Raw genomic sequence first — 15,558 nt, forward strand, 5'->3', positions numbered from 1 at the left:
AGACCATTACTGGACTAGTGTGTCTCGTTCTGGTGTTCACATTTCAAAAAGAATGTTGAAAAAATGGAAAGGGTTCTGAAAGTATGGAAGAATATCTGCAGTATGGAAAATGGAAAATGTTGCCTTATAGAAAGACTTAAACTCAATTTAACTTATACAAAAGAAGGTTGAAAGGTGACAATCATAAGTACCTACAAGGAGAAGAGATTTCTGGTACTACACAGTTCTTTAATCTACCAGAAAAAGGCACTGGAAGCTGAAACTAGACAAATTCAGACTAAAAATCAGGTACACAGTTTTAACAGTGAAGGTACTTAATCACTGGAACAAGTGACCTAGGGACATATGGATAAATTCTCCATCTCTGGACGTCTTTAAACCAAAACTGGATAGTTTTCTAAAAAATGTTACAGTTCAAAGACAACTTACTGGGTGAGGTTCTATGGTCTGTATTATGCAAGTGATCAGACTAGATCAGTGGTATTCAAACTTTTTTTTCTGCCGACCCAGTTGAAGAAAATTGTTGATGCCCGCAACCCGACGGTTAGCAGGGTTGCGGGAGGGGGTCAGGGCTCTGGGCTGGAGGTGCAGACACTGGGGATGAGGGGTTTGGGGCACAGGAGGGTGCTCCAGGTTTAGGGAGGGCTCAGGGCTGGGGGTTGGAGTGCGGGATTGGGGCACGGGCTTATCTCGAGCGTCTCCCAGTCCACAACGCAGCGGGGGTGCTAAGGCAGGCTTCCTGCCTGTCTTGGGACCACGGATCGCACTGCACCCCAGAAGCAGGTCCAGCTCCCGCCTGCAGGCACCGCCCTCCCCAGCTCCCATTGGCTGGTTCCTGGCTAATGGGAGTGCAGAGCCAGTGCTCAGGGTGGTGTTAGCATGCATAGTCCTGCGCCCCCACTTCCCCCCCGCCTAGGAGCTGGACCTGCTGCTGGCCACTTCCGGGGCGCAGCACGGTGTCAGAACAGGTAGGGACTAGCCTGCCTTAGCCAGACAGAACCGCCAACGGGACTTTTAACAGCCCGGTCAGCAGTGCTGACCAGAGCCGCCGCGACCCAGTGCCTTACATTCCATGACCCAGTACTGGGTGGCGACCCACAGTTTGAAAACCACTGGACTAGATGATCAGAGTAGTCCCTTCAAGCCCTAAAAAAAAAAAATCTATGAAAGCCAGTGGAACAAAAGCTGATATACCAAAAGAAATAGGGAACTGCAGTTAGAGTTTACATTACCCAAATTTGTTGTCATACAGATGACAAGCATAGATTTTCACTTCACTAATATCAGCAGTGGAGGTGCTGGTGAGTATAGCAACTATGATAAGCCCTGGGAATGTGTGGTGTGATGAGTATGTGAGAGAGGCAAAAGTGATTCTGGCATCATGATTACAGCTTGTACCAATTCAAAGATGCTAACAGATGTCAAAAGAAACAAGTTCCAGCTCTGTGTTCAAAAAGAAAGAAAATTTGAACCTACAAGGATAGAGGCTTACTGAGAACATTTTCTATTGGCAAGGATCCTCAGGACCTAATCTACCTCAGTTTTAATACAGATGAACCTCACCACTGTGAATGCTGTCATGTTTTCAAAAATATTTCTCCACAAAAATACAAAAAGCTATAGGTGAAAAATAGGGCAACTGGGTAAAAACAACAGATCCCTAGAAAACCTAGGAAAGTCCCAGCTTATTAATTACAACTTGCATTCTAATCAAAATAATTGTGACTCAAGAACCTCTTAAGGCCAACTGCAAGGGGGTGCAGAGGGCTTACAGAAATCTCATGAATCTGCTGCATACATTCCAGTTCACCACACGTTATGTGAGGTCTCAAATAAAAGTCAGTGTCACACTGGTCATCAATATTGTGAAATGTATGTACATGTACTAGGCAAAGAGTTATGTATCTGTACCAGAAAATTTATGTTCTTAAGCATGTAAGACAAAAGCAGGACACCAAAAGGTGACATGCCTTAGACTGATAATCAAAAAGGCTGACAAAGGAGATACTGTAGTCATCACAAACAGGTCAGAATATGAACGAGAAGCTGCTAGGCAACTCTCTGACACCACATTCTACAAGCCATTACCCTCTGGATCCCACTGAGGGTTACCAAAAAAAACTGCACCATCTGCTCAAGAAACTCCCTGAAGAAGCACATGAACAAATCTACACAGACACACCCCTAGGGCCCCAACTAGGGGTATTCTATCTGCTACCCAAGATCCATTAACCTGGGAATCCTGGGCGCCCCATCATCTCAGGCATTGGCACCCTCTCCCCTCAGGCCCTATGCTACCACAACTCCCAGCTATCTTCGAAACACCACTGACTTCCTGAGGAAACCACAATCCACTGATGATCTTCCAGAAAACACCATCCTAGCCACTATGGGTGTAGAAGCTCTCTACACCAACATTCCACACAAAGATGGACTACAAGCCGTCAGGAACAGTATCCCCGATAATGTCACGGCAAATCTGGTGGCTAAACTTTGTCCTCACCCACAACTATTTCAGATTTGGGGATAATTTATACCTTCAAGTCAGCAGCACTGCTATGGGTACCCGCATGTCCCCACAGTATGTCAACATTTTTATGGCTGACTTAGAACACTTCCTCAGCTCTCACCCCCTAGTGCTCCTACTCTACGTGCACTACATTGATGACATCTTTATCATCTGGATCCATGGGAAGGAGGCCCTTGAGGAATTCCACCAGGATTTCAACAATTTCCACCCCACCATCAACCTCAGCCTGGACCAGTCCACACAAGAGATCCACTTCCTGGACACTACAGTGCAAGTAAGCAATGATCACAACCACCACCCTACACCGGAAATCTACTGACCGCTATACTTACCTACATGCCTCCAGCTTTCATCCAGACCACATCACACGATCCATTGTCTACAGCCAATGGCTAAGATACAACCGCATTTGCTCTGATTCCTCAGACAGAGACAAACACCTACTGGATCTCTATCAAGCATTCTTAAAACTACCATACCTACCTGGTGAAGTGAAGAAACAGATTGACAGAGCCAGAAGGGTACCCAGAAGTCACCTACTACAGGACAGGCCAAACAAAGAACGCCACTAGCTATCATCTACAGCCCCCAACTAAAACCTCTCCAGAGCATCATCAAGGATCTACAACCTATTCTGAAGGGCAATCCCTCACTCTCACAGACCTTGGGAGACAGGCCAGTCCTCGCTTACAAACAGCCCTCCAACCTGAAGTAAATACTCACCAGCAACTACTCACCACACAACAAAAACACTAACCCAGGAACCAATCCCTGCAACAAATCCCGTTGCCAACTCTGTCCGCATATCTATTCAAGGGACACCATCACAGGACCGAAAGACATCAGCCACACCATCCGGGGCTCATTCACCTGCACATCTACCAATGTGATATATGTCATCATCTACCCGCAATGCCCCTCTGCCATGTACACTGGCCAAACCGGACAGTGTCTATGCAAAAGAATAAATGGACACAAATCAGACATCAAGAATTGTAACATTCAAAAACCAGTAGGAAAGCACTTACATTTCCCTGGACACTCAATAAGACTTAAAAGTGGCAATTCTTCAATAAAAAAATACAAAAACAGATTTCAACGAGAAACTGCAGAACTGGACGCCATCAAATTAGGCCTGAATAAAGACGAAGTGGTTGGTCACTACAAAAAGTAAATTTTCCCTCTATTAGGCAACAGAGAGTCCTGTGGCCCCTTTAAGACTAACAGATGTATTGGAGCATAAGCTTTCGTGGGTGAATGCCCACTTCGTCGGATGCATCTGACGAAGTGGGCATTCACCCACGGAAGCTTATGCTCCAATACATCTGTTAGTCTTAAAGGGGCCACAGGACTCTCTGTTGCTTTTTACAGATCCAGACTAACACAGCTACCCCTCTGATACTTTCCATCTATGGATACTCACACCTTCTTGTCAACTGTTGGGAATGGGCGACATCCACCTTGAATGAATTGGCCTCATTAGCACTACAAAAAGTAATTTTCCCTCTGTTGATATTCACCCCTTCTTGTCAACTCTTGAGAACAGGCCACTTCCACCTTGATTGAATTGGCCTCCTTAGCAATGACCCGCCACTTGGTAAGGCAACTCCCTTCTTTTCATGTGCTGTAATACACACACACACATAGCTTACTGTATTTTTCACTCCATGCATCTGATGAAGTGGGTTTTAGCCCACAAAAGCTTATGCCCAAATATATTTGTTAGTCTCTAAGGTGCCACAAGGACTCCTCATTGTTTTTTCCAGACAGGGAGTAAGAATTGGATCTGTTCGGATGTAAATTAAACATTTTAAGCTTACAACGGTTTCCCATTTACAAACAAAGCCAAGTGTTTATGAAGTCAACAAGAAACGAACACACAGGAAAAAATAAGCCGAGGGAATGGAAGGTGGTTAGCCAGTCTAGGAGCAAAGACAATGAACTCGGGAGACAGAGGGTATTTCCAGAAAGCAAAAAGATGACACCTGGGCATCCTGCACCTAGGAAATAAATGGACAACGTATTTGCATTCATGAAAGCAGGGTCTCAGTCAATCTTGGTTGAAAACGCTGCAGAGGACTTTGGGTGGCAAACTTCTTTAGACGGGAGGTTAGTCTGTTGCTTTCTAGAGACTAAACTTATGTTATGATTTTGCTTTATATGTAACCATTTGTTTCCAATATCCGTACTCGCCATCTCCTGAATCTCTAGTATTTGATAGTACAGTAGCTTCGGCTTAATATCAATCCTGACATTAGCAGCTTCCGGTTACTGGCAACATATTCCTGAGAATCAATATCATCCCATTAACATCAACCTTAATGGAATTCAGACATTAGCAACGGCACACCACTTAGGCCTGGTCTACACCGGGGGGGGGGGAGGGAAGAGAGGAATCGACCAAAGATATGCAACTTCAGCTACGAGAATAGCGTAGCTGAAGTCGACGTATCTTAGTTCGATTTACATCCCGTCCTCACGGCACGGAATCGACTGCCGCCGCTCCCCCGTTGACTCCGCTTCCGCCTCTCGCCGCGGTGGAGTTCCGGAGTCGACGGCAGAGCAATCCGGGATCAATTTATCACATAGATGTGATAAATCGATCCCCAATAGATCAATCACTACCCGCCAATCTGGCAGGTAGTAAAGATGTACCCTTATTAGAAACATTTTTGTAAGAAAAAGTCACCACCGGGAGGCAGGTTTACAAGGCTGCAGCCAGGGAAGAAAGTGCTGGGACATGTCTTCTCTGGCTGCAGCCCTGCAAACTTGCCTACAGTCAATGCTCAGCCTACCCCAGCCCATCCTTCTGGGGCTGCAATCTGGCAAACCTGCCTGCACACAGGGACCACACAAGAAGTAAGGGGCTGCGGGCAGAGCAGTAGCAGGGAGGGAGAGAGACTGCAGCCCAGATGCTGGAGCTGCATAGTACCTCTACCTGTGCTCTCCAGGCTGTGCCTTGCTGGGGGACTGTATGTATGCAGGGAAGGAAGTGCTGAGCCCTGATGCCTGGAGAGCGCATAGAGAGGTACACTCATGCAGCTCCATGGGCCCCACACCTCTTAGAAAGCACCAGAATCTGGGCTGCAGCCCCACAACCCTCCCCAGCTTCTGCCCTTCCCACAGGTAGGTTGCCCGGCTGCAGCCAAGGAAGGGACCTCCCCCAGTGCTTCCTTCCTCAGCTGTAGTCTCACAAACCTGCCTTCTGCTTATTAGCAGCTGCTGAATAATAGCAATTTTTTTATGGCAACCAAGGGGATGCTAATAAGCGGAATCTACTGTAACCGATATTTATAGTGAAAACAGAATATCTCAGTGCTGTGGTGTTAAGCAGAGTACTGCTTCTGAGTTGAATCTCACAAGCTGTGCGGTACTGTTCCTGTGGGAATAGCCCACTCTGGCCCTCCCGGCTAGACATTGCAGAGAACACTCTAAGGACTTGGGGATTGGTGTGTGCCTATCATATCTATACATAGAGAGCAAAGCCTGCAAGAACCTTGAAGGCAAATGCTTGTGTCACCAGAGCCTGGTGGGTTCTGGGAGCTGTTCCACAGCAGGCACAGACAAGGCTGCTTCACCCTAAGGGCAGGTGGTGGTGAGGGGTTACACAACCCTGGGTACCCCAGGGAGTATCACAACAATAAACCTCAAAACCATTCAATGTGTCAGAATTACTTGAGATGTTCTCAGTAGTGAAGATGAAAATATTTTGACAAAAATATACCTCAATCTCTGGGTGTACTCTCCTTAAAATGATAGTTAATCCAACAAAAGCAAATACTGATCTTTTGTAAATCTCTGACTGGTAACTGACTACTGCTATTTTTTCTGGACTCAATGGCTAGAGAAGAATTTTATCACCAGTACTGCCTAGGCTAGAGTCATTTATTCAGTCAAATAAGAGCCTAGGTTAAGCACAGAAATGCCTACAAAAACCACTTTCCCAAGACTGTAGTCTACATTTTTGTAATTACAAATTAAATATTGTAGCAGTCAATGACAACCCTGCTATAATAAAAAGTCTTTCAGTATTTCTATTATAAATCCTTTTTTTCTGGAGGTGTTTAATAAACGAATAAAAACTAAAGTGATTTTAATGGCTGAGTCAGAGATGGGAGCTACTTTCTGATCCAAATCTGATAGTTCAGAAACAACAACAAAAAGAACATGATAAGCATTCAATTCTGTTTAAATTCAGACATAATAGATGGCTGAATTAACAGCATACACACATTTTTGGAGAAATCAAACCCCCATAGCACCAACTATAACAGATTTCAGCGAGAACACGAGTGCTTGGTATGTCTGAAAGTCTGGTCATAACACAATATTTCTCATGTTCTTCTACACATTGTATGTGATACTTGTTAGAAAATACTGAGCTTTCATCCAGTACGCTACATTTACAGTTTGGAAACAAAAGTATTGCAAAGTGCACTGCTTTGCTTTATTGTTAAATGTTACTTCTATTACTATACCAAATGATCCCTGCCTTCGTGGCTCCAAAATATGCATTTTGTCAATATTTAGCTTTGCACAGTGGCAGTATCGTAGCCAATGAGGTTACTCTGAGGTGCGATTATTGCTAATTAATGTTTCCATCTATGCTGCAATGTTTAAAGAATGTAACAGTATAATGCACCTCAAAACTTCCTAGAGGTACCACATCAGACTGTAATGGAGGTATCTGCATGGAAAGTGGCAGGTGTGATGAATTTAATTGTTTTTTTCCCTTTACCAGTGGGTTCTAATAATGTTTCTGAAGAAAGCATGCAGCAAAAGAAACTGAAAAGTAAGCTAATTAACTTATAAAGTCCTATAATACATGGGAATAGCTATCTGTATCAGTTCATCCCCCACATATCAGATATCTGCAGCACAGATGCCTATAATGGGACAAGACAAAGTGTCAGCCTTAAATGAATTTCCATGTTTGGTTTGTTTAAGACAAAAGCCTTCATGAAGAATGAGCTAAAGAAGAGGGGATGACCAGAGAAGTCAAATGGAGAAAGAACAGGGTTTCACAGGCCCTGACAAACCGTGTAATCCAGGAGTAGTCAATAGCTGGACCGCCGGACACTTATGAACAGACTGCAAAAATCTTTTTATTTACTTATCGTTATTATTTTTGTATTATTTTCTCTGGAGTCTGGACCTTTACTATATTTTGACCAAGAAATTTGGATCTTGACAAAAAATAATTGATTACTCCTGCTGTTATCTTATAGCATTCTGTTGTTTTGAATGGTCCACTTTAGGGGAGGAAGGTGGGGAAGAAAAAGAAAAAGGTGAGTTATATGTTGGGAGCAGGAGGAAAAGAACAAACAAAACAAAAACTTTTCCTTTTATTAGGATTACTTTAAAGATAAACTTGAACCACCTACCTATCATGCAAAGTATCATTATAGTATCTTGCTATAGATTGTAAAAAAAATTAGCATAGCAGTTACTGTGGGAAGCAATATTCCCATTTCACATCTTAACACAAGATAAGCAATACAGTCATCCAGAAAAACACTTCATAAAAGATCAGTATATAATACATGAGCATATTCCTTAAAGGATTTAAGATACCTTGGAAGGAATGCAAACAACACAAGCTGCTTAGGTTAATATAGGTGCTCTTTTCAGAAAGAAAAGACTACTACTTAACAGGTTTCAGAGTGGTAGCCGCATTAGTCTGTACTAGCAGAAAGAACGAGGAGTACTTGTGGCACCTTAGAGACTAAGAATTTTATTTGAGCATAAGCTTTCGTGGGCTAAAGCCACTTCATCAGAAGCATGTAGTGGAAAATACAGTAGGAAGAGATATATATATTACACATACATAGAGAACATGAAAAAAATGGAGGTTGCCATACCAACTCTAACCAGACCAATCGATTAAGGTGAGCTATTCTCAGCAGGAGAGAAAAAAAAACAAAAAACACTTTTGTAGTGATAATCAGGATGGCCCATTTCAAACACTTGACAAGAAGGCGTAAGTAACAGCAGGGGAAAAGTTAGCATGGGGAAATAGTTTTTAGTTAGTGTAATGACTTATCTACTCCCAGTCTTTATTCAAGCCTAATTTAATGGTGTCCAGCTTGCAGATTATTACCAGACACAGATAAGAACAGTCCTTGCCCCCAAAGAACTAACTAGTTGGCTAAACCAACTAGCTTAACTAAATTGATAAAAGCTATTTTTAAACCAAGAGTGTGTCCACACAGGGTCTGCATAAATTTAAAGACGTTTAAAGATACCCTTAGTTAAAGGGGTGCAAGTTTGTGTATAGACAAGGCTTCACATGAATAAGTGTTTGCAGGACTGGACCATGATACACCACTTGAAAGAAAAATAAGCTAAATTTAACACCATCTCAAATCTCCTCCACCAGTCTTTTCTATTAAGTAACACTGAGACAGAGATGGCATTTGACTGCATGTTCACAGAGATCCTTGTAAAGGCTTCCACAATGTAACGTGAGTGAGACAGGTGTGGGCCTGACATGTGTTTCCAAAGTATAAGGGACTGAGGTGGGAGAGGGAGAAGAAAACAACAAAAGCACTGAAGGTGGCACCATTAGTGGAGCGAAGGAAGACAAAACAAGATCCAAGATGTAGGCCAGGATGAAGTTGTGTTGAGCCATGAAGGCAATGAGGACAGTTTAAAATTTTAAATTGCTTCCTAAAATGCACTTCCTTCTTTTTCTAGCTTTTTAGAAGTATTTTTCCTCAATTTATCAAAATGACTAACTCATGGCAATAACTTTACTTTTAAGCTTTTTAATTTTGCTTCTTTGCACAGTTATCAAAGCATCAAAGACAGGTAACTCCCCTCTTGTATCACACCGTATAAAGAGATTCTGCTCCTTAGGTACACTCCTAAGTGGGGGGAGGGATAGCTCAGTGGTTTGAGCATTGGCCTGCTAAACCCAGCGTTGTGAGTTGAGGGGACCATTTAGAGATCTGGGGCAAAATTTGACTGGGGATTGGTCCTGCTGTGAGCAGGGGGTTGGACTAGATGACCTCCTGAGGTCCCTTCCAACCCTGATATTCTATGATTCTAAGGTAACTGACAAATATTATTTCTGTCAGTACACAAGACAATACATTCCACAGGATTAATGTTATAGACCGGTTTGCACATAGTATTTAAGCAAAATCCTGATTAAAATCCTACCACTGGACTATTAGTTACATACAAGGGAACTATAGTTGCATCTAATCTCAATATCTGACTCCAGATCATAAGATGACATTGGTTGGCACTAAATTTTCAGATCCACTAATTGAGTGACACTTCTTAAAGTATGTAATTCTTTGATCAAATGACAGACATTTACTAGCAAGCCTCTACTTGTCGAAACTGAAGCATCACCACTAACAGTAGAAGTTTAACACAGATCTGTCAATCAGTTCTGAAAGTAGCAGAATTTTATTAGATCTTGAAAAAACAAAGCTGAAAAGTTAGGGAAAGATTTTTTGTACTCATTAACTAGTTAAAAGTTTAACTATGAAATATTTCCCTTTGGATGATCGTCTCAAGTTTTTGGTGTTAAGAAGTTAAGAGACAAATATCAGAGGGTTAGCCGTGTTAGTCTGAATCTGTAAAAAGCAACAGAAGGTCCTGTGGCACCTTTAAGACTAACAGAAGTATTGGGAGCATAAGCTTTCGTGGGTAAGAACCTCACTACTCCTTTTATCATACTTAAGAGTAACAGCTGCAAATTAGCACACTGAAGTAATGCTATCTCAAATAGGATATAGTAGAAAGAGAGGGAGATCAAATATGGGCAACGAGAATGATCGGGGCTCAGAAAAATTCTCACACGAGAAGGGACTGAAAAGATGTACTCTGTTTATTTTAAAGACACAAACAACAGGGAACATGATGAGACCTTACAAAAACTACAAATGGTAAAAGTACATCAGGATCTTCTATTCATCTCAGTACAAGAAAAAGGGACATTCAATTAAATTGAGAGGTGGCAAATTCCAACAGTAAATTTGTTCATACAATACACAATTAGACTGCTGCACTCAGTGCCCCAAGATAGAGGCCAAGAACCTAAAAGGATTCAAAAGAGGATCAGACATTTATATAGAGAAGATTATCCAGTTATAATAGTAAATATATATATTTTTTAAGGCTCTGGAAGGTACTTGAACCCTCAAGTTTCAGAGCATAAATTAATCTCTAACTCTGAGGGATTAGGAATAAAATTCCCCTGGAGGCAGGTTATCCCACAATTACCTACTGCAGGTCTCTCTCTCTCTGAAGCAGCTGGTACTGGCCACTGGTCTGATCCAATATGGCTATTACGGGAATGATTTAAACCCACAAATGTAAGAAAAGGACAGAGGCTAAACCCCCCGCCCCCCAAAATCTGTAAATCATTCAGTTCTACTTGGTTATTGAATGACACACTTTTTAAATATACATATACATATAAAGAGTCTTTCACTGTTTGGTGTGGACTTCTGTATTACTCAATGATCAATTTAAACAGTTTCCAATTTAACTCAGTGTCTTAATGCTGCAAGAGAGCTTTGTGCTCTAGTCATGAGAATAAAGAACTGCAAGCACAGAGGATCCTGAATCCTACTCCCAGATGAGCTGCTGACATTATCTGACTTCCTGATGTAAGTCTAGCTTTGGGGGGGAGGAAGGGAGGGAGAAGCAGCATTGCACTAAAAATGAGAAGCTGCAGCTAAGGTGAGATTTCAGATACAAGTTACAAAATAAGTTTTGCTTAAGCCTGCTTTGCTATTTTGCTTTCCTTTCTTTTTTCAAAAGATTAAAATAAAAGTACACAGATTGTGTACTGTCTTATCCATGAAGTGTGTTGTGGTGATCTCAATCCAATTCCCAACAGTCATTAACACTCAGAACCACCATTACGATCTGTATACTTTTTGGTAGGCCAGGTCTACACTATAAATTTATATCAGTATAACTATGTCACTCAGGGGTGGGAAAAATCCACACCACTGAGCTATGCAGTTATACCAACCTAACCCCGGTGCAGACAGTGCTGTGTCGATGAGAGGGCTGCCCCCATTGACATAGCTACCGCCTCTCATGAAGGTGGATTAACAATGACAACAGGAGCAGCTGTCCTATCAGCAGAACAGCTTCCTCACTAAAGCGCTGCAGCTTTTTAAGTGTGGACCTGCCCATAGTCTTATATAGGACAAAGACTGAATGGGCATGAAAATTCAATTATTCTCTCATCCACAAAGACAGTCCTGTCAGGTCACAGTATAGCTATATTGGTAGATTGACATGAGAAATACTGTGCAATTGTGTAGCAATTTCCATCAAAGGATTTAGCAGCACATTGAGAATTAAGCCTCACACATTCCTGTGAGTACCTGGGCTGTAAAAATGAGAAGAGCGATTAAGTGACTCACCCAGTGTCACAGAGTTAGTGTTAGAGCCAGATCTGAACACAGATTTCCTAAATTCAGGTTGTGAGATCTAACCCGAAGATTAAGCTTGCTGATTACTTTTCTGCATCTGTTCTGAAGAGAGTGTATACCAGTCTCAGTAGCCATTTGGCAACCTTCACAAATACGTTTACACAAACATGTTAGAAGTATGAAAGCTTCAGTTCTAGTTATATTTTTGTAACAGTTTTAAACAGGAGTTTGCCGCAATAAATCCTTAACTAATGCCAATAACAAGTATGATGTATTTTTAAAGGTTGTCTTGTTTAATCCACTGGTATGAACCTGGTACTGTATCATATATGCAGCAGTTTCTTCTTATCTCAAATGAAGGCTAACTTTGGTCTCAAGGCTCTGATAGTCCTGTTGAAATTAATTCAAAGAAATGAACTAAGACCGCTTATTCTACAATTGCAGCAGAATAAGGAATATGTCTACACACAAAATTTCAAGCTGTCTTCTAAACAGGCCCAAAACCTGAGAAAACAGCCCGGCAGCACGTCTGTGCATGTATTCTAAGATGACTTATAAAAATAATTCAAGTCTTTCATAGATGCATCTCCGTAAGTCAACCAATGCCAGGTATAAATGATTACAACACAACCATCTATGACTCAGCAGGGGAATCTGGACATACAAGGAAACTCATTTATATTAACAAGTACATCCATAAAAAATTAAGCCAGAGTGTAACTAAATTCAAGATTTTCAAACTTAAAAACTGTGTTTCTAGTCTGACCAAATATATAAAGTTGGAGGAAAATGTCAACCCACTCCAAATGCTGCACCCTGAAGCAGATTAACATCACTATTAGTGAGACTGTGTCAAAGTATAAAGAGACAAGGTGGGTGAGGTAATATTTTTATTGGCCCAACTTCTGCTGGTGAGAGAGACAAGCTTTCGAGCCACACAGAGCTCTTCTTCAGTCTCTCACCCCAATAGAAATTGGCCCAATAAAAGATATTACCTCACCTACCTTGTCTCTCTAATATCCTGGGACCAACATGGCTACAACACTGCATACATCAAACTATAAAGAACTTAGTATCAGTTCTTTGGGAAGCATCAGGAATAGAAACAAACATTGATTGTAAACTTGAACAGGACTTTCTAAATGTCCTCCTTGCCCACATGAAGAACCCAGGCAAGTCAACATTTGAACAGAATTACAAATTACTGCCTATCACACCAACTTTTCAAATCATAGATACTACAAACTTGATTCACTAGGCCAGTGATTAGTATGTGTATGTACAGGAAACAGTCACAAAGTGCTACCTATACAGAGAGTGGTGTTGAAGTACAGAACAGCAGAGTTCCATCACTTCAGGAATGGAGGCTGTTCATAACTCTGAAACATTCATAACTCTGAACAAAGTGTTATGCTTGTTCTTCCAAAGTTCACAATTGAACATCGACTTGATACAGCTTGAAACTTTACTGTGCAGAAGAAAAATACTGCTTTAAATAAAGCATAGAAACAGTTTCCTTTTCTTTTCTTTCTTTTTTTTTTTTTTTTTTTTTAAACTTTCCCTTTATTTTTTAGTAGTTTACGTTTAACACAGTACTGCACTGTATTTGTTTTTGGGGTTTGGTTTTTTTGGGGGTCTCTGCTGCTGCCTGATTGCGTACTTCTGGTTCTAAATGCGGTGTGTGGTTGACAGTTCATAACTCTGGTGTTCGTAACTCTGAGGTTCTACTGTAGTAAGTTCTCAATTGGTTCAATGTATTTCAATGTATCAATTACAATTCTAGTTATAGGAAAATTATTCTCTGAACGTACACCCCCCAAGCGCATTCCTTTGAGTATATTACACTTTCAGATATTCTGCCAAGAGTAACCATTTCTACATTTTAAGGTTCAGACAATGCAATCCACTGAGTTTATTTATATTTGGAAAAAACAAGAGAACATAAACCCACCCCTCACTAAGGATAAAAGTACCATCTACTCAGCCAGACAGTTACGCTGGCATTGCACTTCTAATTGGGAAATAAACTTTTGTACTCTGGCTTCATAAACAAGATCTTCAAAGCAGGAAAACAAGTCAGTGAATGTAAGTAAAACGAATTCCCCTCTCCTTATGTAATACAAGTATAATACTTGTTCACTGAGAGTGGTGTTAATGTTTGTAAAGTGCTATGAGATGTACTCTTCTATACCGCCTTTTAGTCAAATAAATCAAAGCTTAACATCTCTGTGTGAAGTAGATAAAGTTATTACCACTAACAAACCCATGTCCAAAATGGATGTAAGAGGAAACAGAAATATGAAGTGTTATTATTTACACACCAGAAGCGATTGCATTTTAGTGGTGCTGTATGTGCAGTTTGCCAAGCACTTCAGATGTATCATATTATGCTGTATTGGTTTGGCTACTAGGAAGAAAAAGAAACAAAGCTAAAAGATGCTGTATTGCATTCTCTGGGCCAAATCCTTCCTATTACCTTCCTATTTATCTGTTAGGGTGATAACACTTTGCATTTCTGGGCATCTTTTGCCCAAGAATCTCAAATTGCCTGAAAAACACATGAAGTCTCACACCGCTTCTACAGGTGAGGTGGGAGACATCATACCCTTCTGTGACTGAGGGAAAGTGAGAGGCATAAGCAAACAGCATAAAAGCCCCATCCCACCAGCCGTGTGAATGTTCCAGAGGAACAAGCATGCACATTGTCTGCAAAGTACTCCAAGTTCTTTTAAGACGGGCAATGAGATATCCAGGAGGAAAAAAGTTGGGGTGGGGGATCCTGCAACCCACCACGGGGACGGTGCAAAGTCCCGTGGAGTGGAGGGGGCCCCGCCACTCACTGGTTTAAAGAGAGACCTTGCAGACAGCCATGGAGAAGGAAAACTAAGCCAAGCCCCGTGGGCTGAAAGGGAATCCTACAACTCAGTACGAGGCAGAAGGGGAAGCTGCCTGAGGTGGGTGGAAGGGGAGCCCGGCAGGCCAGCACTAGGGTGGGAGCGCAGGGGAAACCTGGAGGGAGAGAGTGAAGGGGGCCGTAGGCCAACACTGGGGCAGGTGGGCAGTGGCGGTGCTGGGGGGCCATAGTCCAGCCCCCCATGCTATAGAGAGGGTGGGTGCTTTAGCCCGGCACTGGGGCAGGTGGGCTGTGGCTCAGCTCTTGGACAAGTACAGGGAGCCGGTGGGCGAGAGGGGCGATGGGGGCATCAGCCCAGCTCCCGGTGGAAGGGGCCGGGGCATGGCCCGTGAGCCCAGATACTCACCGCACTACCCCCGGTGGCGCCTCACCTCCAACAGCGGCTGCTGCCCGCGGCCTCCATTCGCGGCCCGACCCGCTCAGCGGCTCCTTCTGTTACCTCTCTCCGGTCCCGCTGGTGCCGGAGCCGCCGCCACCGCCGCCATTTTGATCTCGAGCCCTAGACTGGGGGTGGGGGGGACGGCAAAGGGGGAAGCGCCAGGGAGCCTGCGCGGCGGCGGCTCTGCGGCGCCTGGGTCACGTGGTTCGCCGGGGCGGGAGGAAGAGGCGGGCGGCCAAGTGGCTCCCCCTGCTGGCGGGGGGAGGCGCTAGTGGAGCCGCGGGCCATGGGCTGTGGGGAGGAACCGAGCAGGGGAGCGCCGCGGGCG

General features: G+C 42.9%; 1 protein-coding gene and 1 pseudogene across 4 annotated transcripts in view; one reads left to right on the top strand and one right to left on the bottom strand.

Moving 5' to 3' along the window:
- Positions 1-15,342, bottom strand: part of BTBD7 (BTB domain containing 7) — a 119,522-nt gene extending 104,180 nt beyond the window's left edge. For 3 of the 4 annotated variants that reach the window (XM_054026384.1, XM_054026387.1, XM_054026385.1), the window contains exon 1: positions 15,198-15,342. The gene's annotated coding sequence lies outside the window, so the exon portion shown is untranslated. The remainder of the gene's footprint in view (positions 1-15,197) is intronic. The other variant, XM_054026386.1, reaches the window with a different exon arrangement.
- On the top strand, positions 7,059-7,165 carry LOC128837515 (U4 spliceosomal RNA; annotated as a pseudogene).
- Positions 15,343-15,558: the final 216 nt, after the last annotated feature.

The sequence above is a fragment of the Malaclemys terrapin genome, chromosome 4, assembly GCF_027887155.1.
Source record: "Malaclemys terrapin pileata isolate rMalTer1 chromosome 4, rMalTer1.hap1, whole genome shotgun sequence".
NCBI classification, from domain to species: Eukaryota; Metazoa; Chordata; order Testudines; family Emydidae; genus Malaclemys; species Malaclemys terrapin.